General features: G+C 36.4%; 2 pseudogenes across 2 annotated transcripts; both read right to left on the bottom strand.

The window, feature by feature from the left end:
- Positions 1-6: 6 nt before the first annotated feature.
- Positions 7-5,748, bottom strand: LOC309604691 (rab GTPase-activating protein 1-like pseudogene; annotated as a pseudogene). The gene has a single exon. The product of its transcript is annotated as a rab GTPase-activating protein 1-like pseudogene (transcript).
- Positions 5,749-5,814: 66 nt separating this feature from the next.
- Positions 5,815-6,696, bottom strand: LOC309604673 (rab GTPase-activating protein 1-like pseudogene; annotated as a pseudogene). The gene has a single exon. The product of its transcript is annotated as a rab GTPase-activating protein 1-like pseudogene (transcript).
- Between the last annotated feature and the right edge of the window lie 600 nt (positions 6,697-7,296).

Here is a 7,296-nt window from a genome sequence, read left to right as displayed (position 1 = left end):
GATGGAGGTGATCCTGGTCAGGTAAGATGAAGTGTAAGCTAAGCAGGAGATGCAAATGAAAACAGAGAGAAGGCAACTATTCTTTTTTTTTGGTGGGGGGGTGGTGGTGGTATTCTAACCTTTATTATTTTTAATTTTTAAATTTAATTTCTATTTTATATTGGAGTATAGTTGATTTACAGTGTTGTGTTTCAGGTGTACAGCAAAGCAATTCAGTTTTACATATACATATATCCATTCTTTTTCAGATTCTTTTCCTATATAGGTTATTACAGGTTATTGAGTAGAGTTCCCTGTGCTATACAGTAGGTCCTTGTTGATTATCTGTTTTATACATCTTAGTGTGTATATGTTAATCCCAAACTCCTAATTTATCCCTCGCCTCCACATTTCCCCTTTGGTAACCGTAAGCTTGGTTTCGAGATCTGTGAGTTTGTTTCTGTTTTGTAAATAAGTTCATTTGTATCATCTTTTTATTAGGTTCTATATATAAGTGATATCATATGGTATTTGTCTTTCTCTGTCTGACTTACTTCACTTAGTATGATAATCCCCAGGTCCATCCATGTTGCTGCAAATGGCATTATTTCATTCTTTTTTATGGCTGAGTAGTATTCTATTGTGTATATGTACACAACTTCTTTATCCATTCCTCTGTTGATGGACAATTAGGTTACTTCCCTGTCTTGGCTATTGTGAATAGTGCTGCAATGAACATTGGGGTGTATGTATCTTTTTGAATTATGGTTTTTCTCTGAATATATGTCCAGGAGCAGGATTAACTGACCATAGGGGCATGGGTTTATTTCTGGGCTTTCTATCCTGTTCCATTGATCTATATTTCTGTTTTTTTGTGTGCCAGTACCATACTGTTTTGATTACTGTAGCTTTGTAGTGTAGTCTGAACTCAGGGAACCTGATTCCTCCAGCATTGTTTTTCTTTCTCAGGATTGCTTTGACTATGTAGAGTCTTTTGTGTTTCCATACAAATTAAAAAATTTTTTGTTCTAGTTCTGTGAAAAATGCCATTGATAATTTGAAAGGAGTTGCATTGAGTCTGTAGATTGCCTTGGGTAGTATAGTCATTTTGATAATATTGATTCTTTCAATCCAAGAACATGGTATATCTTTCCATCTGTTTGTGTCATCTTTGATTTCTTTCACCAGTGTCTTATAGTTTTCAGAGTACAGGTCTTTTACCTACTTAGATAGATTTATTCCTAGGTATTTTATTCCTTTTGATGCAATGGTAAATGAGATTGTTTCCTTAATTTCTCTTTCTGATATTTCATTGTTAGTGTTTAGGAATGCAAGAGATTTCTGTGCATTAATTTTGTATCCTGCAACTTTACCAAATTCATTGATGAGCTCTAGTAGTTTTCTGGTAGAATCTTTATGATTTCTATGTAAAGTATCATGTCATCTGCAAACAGTGACAGTTTTACTTCTTTTCCAATTTGTATTGCTTTTATTTCTTTTTCTTCTCTGATTGCTGTAGCTAGGACTTCCAAATCTATGTTGAATAAAAATGGTGAGAGTGGACATCCTTTTCTTGTTTCTGATATTAGATGAAATGCTTTCAGCTTTTCACTGTTGAGAATGATGTTAGCTGTGGGTTTGTCATACGTGGCAGAAGGCAATTATTCTGAACAGACCCTTAGAAAGCCAGTCTTAGGGACATAAGAGCCATATCTTGGGAGAGTTGGGAAACCCACATTATACTAATGTTCTTCTCTCAGGGAGAAGTCAGTGTTCATGGGATATCACAGGGTTCTTGTCATGCTTGTCTTCTTCAGAAACAGACCTAAGTTCTGATGTGTCTCATGATGACATGATGATCTAAAAATGAGAAGCTTGATTTTAATTTTTCCCTGTAAACATGCAAGAGGTCCATGGTATTGCTCTCTTTCAGCCGGGCACAAGTCTCATAAACTAGAAGATAACCTTAACATTCAATCTATGGTAGTTCTCCCCCCATGACCTTTGCCCTTTTCTAAACATCTTTGTAAAGACATAGTAATATTCTACTGTGAATTATATGAGAGCTCTTAACATGGATTTAAACAGTAAATCTAACAAATAGGCTGCTCTTTGCCTGATGACTCAGAGGTTGTTAATTATTCTTGCATTTTAGGCATTTGGGAGAAAATTAATTCCTTAATATATTGTATTCAATGAGTTCAAAGCCATAAAGAGAAAGAAATAATAAGAATTAGAGTAGAAATAAATGAAATAGAGGAATAGAAAAACAATAGAATCAATGAAACCAAAAATTGATTCTTTCAAAAAAATCAACAAATTGAGAAACCTAAAGATTAAGAAAAAAGAAAAGAATACTCAAATTACTAAAATCAGAAATTAAAGAGGGAACATTACTACTGACCTTACAGGAATAAAAAGCATTATAAGAGAATACTATGAACTCTATATGCCAATAAATTAGATAACCTGGATGAAATGGACAACTTCCTAGAAATACACAAACTACCAAAACTAAAGAAGAAATAGAAAATCTGAATAGACCTATAACAAGTAAGAAGATTGGATTAGCAATAGAAAATATCCCAACACAGAAAAGCCTAGGACCAGATGACTCCATCGGTGAATTCTACAAACATTTAAAGAATTAACATGACTACTTCTCAAATTCTTCCAACAAATAGAAGAGGAAAGAATACTTCTTAACTCATTGTATGAGGCTGACATTATCCTAATACCAAAGCCAGACAAAAAGACACCACAAGAAAAGAAAACTACAGACCAGTTTTTCTTGTGAATCTATTGATAGATACAAAACTCCTCAATACAATGCTAACAAATAGAATTCAGCAGCATGTTAAAAGGATTATACACCATGACCAAGGGGGATTTATCCCAGAAATGCCAGTGTAGTTCAACACACAAAATCAGTCAGTGTAATTCACCACATAAATAGAATGAAGGAGGGGAAGCACATGACCATCTCAATTGATGTTGAAAAAGCATTTGACAAAATCCAACATTCCTTCATGATAAAACACTCATTAAACTAGAACTAGAAGGTAACTTTCTCAACATGATAAAGGCTATATATAAAGAACTCCCAGGTAACATCATCCTCAAGGGAAAAATACTGAAAGCTTTTCCCCTAAAATGTGTGTTGGGTGTTTGAAAGTCAAACATTCAGAAACCTTAGATGTTCTTTAAAAAAAGAATCCATTTTTGGGGCTTCCCTGGTGGCACAGTGGTTAAGAATCTGCCTGCCAATGCAGGGGACACAGGTTCAAGCCCTGGTCTGGGAAGATCCCACATGCTGCGGAGCAACTAAGCCCGTGCGCCACAACTACTAAGCCTGCGCTCTAGAGCCCTCGAGCCACAACTATTGAAGCCCGTGTGCCTAGAGCCCATGCTCCACAACAACAGAAGCCACTGCGATGAGAAGCCCATGCACTGCAACGAAGAGTAGCCCCCGCTCACCACAACTAGAGAAAACCCACGTGCAGCAACGAAGACCCAATGCAGCCAAAAATAAATAAATAAACAAAAATTTATTAAAAAAGAAAAAGAATCCATTTTCTTAAAGTTTCTGGAAAAAAGAATGTTCTCCTCTGTATTAAAACCTCTTCATAATGAACATTGCTACATTGTACATTAGGCACAAGTATTATTGAAATTTTTAAATAGTTGTTATTGTTCATGTAACTGGAGTATTTAATGTTTATTTCATAAATACATTTTGCAAACAATAGGAAATCTAGAGGACATTCTTTGAAGTATGAAGCAGTGGTGCTTAATTTTGGGGTACTTTTATTTATCCTCTGTTTTACATGTGAATACAATAAAACCTTTTTTAAGAAATTCAAAGTTTTTAAGGAGAATGCAGAAAAGCATTTGATGATCTGGGATGTAGATGAGGGATGGCTTTTTTTTTTTTTTTAAGGCCTTTCTAGACTCTTAATGTTTGGGCCAATTACTGTGATGGAGTTTCTGCCCTCAGACCAAATCCCAGTGATAAGATATCTGTTCTTCACATGAGCAATAACTGGAGTACATAGGATTAAACAAAATATTAAATGTCTGTCACAGTATAGAAGAAGTGAGGAAAGTGTAAAGTGATAAGGTGCTAGTCACCTCAGAGTGGTCGGTTCAGATACGGTGGTGCAGCAGAGTAGAAACTTGTCAGAAAGGAAAGGTGTCAGGCAGGAGATAAATATGTGCCCACATTATCCAATGTCAAGAGCTGAAAACTGTTTTGAATTTTTATCCTGAAGATAGAAATGACATCCTTATGAGAAATTGAACATTAAATAGATATGTATTAAACCGATTTTGCTTGTTGACACATTTGTTTATTTATTTGACAGTTACTGAGTGGCTACTTGGTAGTTTTTAGGCCTTAGAATTAACCTAAGGCAAAATTGTGAAGTAAAAATTTTCATTTCAGTCATTTTACCTCTTTATACTGTGCCCTTTTTTGGATTCTTCAGCCTTCCTTTTCCTCCCTCAGGCTTTGGAGCTTAGAAACTAATAACATTAAAGCTCCGGTGACAGGAGTGACAGGACTCTAGGGTAAAAGATGGTTGTGTTCAGAGGAAGAGAAAGAGTGTGTGTTTAGGAAAGAAGCAGCACCAAGTTGTAAATTCTACTACCTGTGGATAGGTAGAATTATGGTATACTTTATGTTCTTTTTGCTTTTCTACTGTAATGATATGCCTTGCTTTCATAATACATGAAGAAGAGTACATACAAGAAAAGTAACAGCAAAAGGAATGTGTTAAAAATTCTTTCTACCATTTCAGTTTTTTTCTTTCTAATTCATTTTTTAGTCCATCAGGCCTGCTTTGCTTGTTTGGCAATGTCCTTTAAATTGTTTAAAAACTTTTCCAAATTGGTAAAAGCTTAATGTTTCCAAGTACTACAGACTTTTATAACTATTACGCATCATGCAAACATCATGAGGTGTGATATGAGGCAATGAACATTTTAAGTTGCTTTAAAATTTAAGTATTGGACATTTAGGGTGCTCTCAACTTTACACAGTTACCAATGGAGTTGAACAAACATAACTGGTTAGTATTTTTAACCAAATATTTTGACTAAATCATTGCATTGCTTTGGAGTCTTGAAGGATATAATATACCATGAAGGAAAAGCATAGAGTAGATTAGGATGTGACTGTGCACAGCTAAAACAGTACTTTGTCATTTTCCTTTTTCTCATTTTTGAAAGTAGTTGATAGCTATTTTTTCTTTTTCCCTTTCTTTCTCTCAGCTTATGAAGATTACCAGTATACAAGCAAGAGGTGAAGTTATCTGCAAATATACAAACTTGTATCTATCCATTGGGTCTTCCTGCTGCAGATGACTGTCTTGCATTTTCAGATATTCCTTCTCATGTTTCTTCAGTTTCTTGGTTGTTACCTTAATATTGTAAGCCTGCTCCATTAAACTTCTTGCATTTTCCTCTGCCTTGTATCTCTGAATAACTTTAGAAAGCTGAACTCTGAAGAACTGTAAAGTACCTTCAAAATCAGCTTGCAGAAGATCTTCCTTTGAGGTCTTTAGGAGAGCCAAGGCTACGTGAAAGGTTATGTTCAAACCCTCACAAAGTGTAAGTCAATGATGTAGAAGACCATGCAGAGTGGGAACTTGTCAGTAAAAGGAGTGAGAAACCACTGGGATGCATACATATGAGCTTCCAGGTTCAGATAAGAAAAATGGTCGTGCAGGTCCAGTAACTGTTCTTGCATTAGTCTTTCCAGCTGACACAATTTGCAGTGAAGGTCTTCAAAGCTGTTTTTGCAGAAGTCTCATAAATCATAGCCATTCATGATTTTCACCAAAACACAGAATGCTTGTTCCTCTGGCAAATGCAGCTGCAATACAGCAGCAAGAAAAGTCTGCCCTTGACAGTACCCAGTGTCTTTGTCGTAGACAGAGTAGGCCTTGCAAATCTTGTAGAGCGATTCCTGGCCATCTTCTCTGGTATCTTTAAAGTAATCATGTGCAGGAAATGTATGATGAATATATCTCTAGTAATAACACTCTCCTGGGCTGAGTCCATTGTGATAAGAAATTGATATCTATCCAGCACTGCCTGGTTGTCATGGCAGCCTGCTAATAATTACCATACCTCTGCCCTCAATGCTTCAGGAACACCACTCTTCACCACAGTGGATAGCCCTTTCTGTCATGCACCAAGGTTATTGTGCCATCTTCCTAACAATTCTCCCCAGGAATATAGGATCTTCTCAGGACAATGCTTAGAACATCACCTGTTCCACTTGAGAGTTCATTATCACTCTTCTCTTCTGCTTCATCCTCCTAGGGTGACACTGGACCCCATCTGCTAGTAGGAGTGTGATTCGTTCCTCCTTCTCAGACTCTTGCTCTAGACTTACCACCTCATCTATTGCATTTCCAGCATTGGTATGGCCTTTCCCCTCAGACTGTTTCAACCTCATGAAGAAAGTCTCCGTGAAAGTCTTTCTGCTAAAATGCCAAAATCACTTATTTGCAGGGTACACATGTACTGCTGTCTCCAGGTGAAAATAGGCTCCATCACCTCCATGACTACCATATCCATTGCCACAGTCATAGACACTCATTTATCTTTTGGAGTTTCTTCATTAAGTGCCAGAAATATTGGTTCATTGGTGTTCCACATGCCGGTGATAACATAAGCTCTCCCATCATAGCTCTTTCCCATGGCTTCCATATCCAGTAAATAAATGTCACAGTTCTTCACGTTTCAACCTGGGCTTAATAAGATTCCAAAGCATCTTTCAGCAGCTAATTCTTTGTTAGAAAGTTGCTGCGCTGTAATCACAACCTTCTTTTCTATTCTTTGTTTTAATTTGACAGTATTTAATTGACAGTATTTTTAAAAGTTTAATATTAGTATAAAAGATTATAAAGTGAGGAGTAAAAGTCTTCCTCTATCTAATTTCCCCTATTCAAATTTCCAAAGGTAAAACCATTGTTTCTTCTATATCCAGGCATTTGCTATTAGAATGCAAACATATGTATATCTATGTATGTAAATATGTATCTGTACACACACACACACACAGGATTTTTTTAATGGTTTCACAGCATTCATTGTATGGTTGTACCATAATTATTTAACGAATTCCCCCATGATGACATTTATTTGTTTATTTATTTATCTATTTTTTGGGCTGTGTTGGGTCTTTGTTGCTGCGCGCAGGCTTCCTCTAGTTGGGGTGAGCGGGGGCTACTCTTTGTTGGGGTGCACAGGCTTCTCACTGCAGTGGCTTCTCTTTTTGTGGAGCACAGGCTTCAGTAGCTGTGGCAT

This window comes from Balaenoptera borealis (assembly GCF_965194805.1).
Source record: "Balaenoptera borealis genome assembly, chromosome: 10".
In the NCBI taxonomy this organism is placed as follows: domain Eukaryota; kingdom Metazoa; phylum Chordata; class Mammalia; order Artiodactyla; family Balaenopteridae; genus Balaenoptera; species Balaenoptera borealis.
This window is presented reverse-complemented; position numbering and strand designations above follow the sequence as displayed.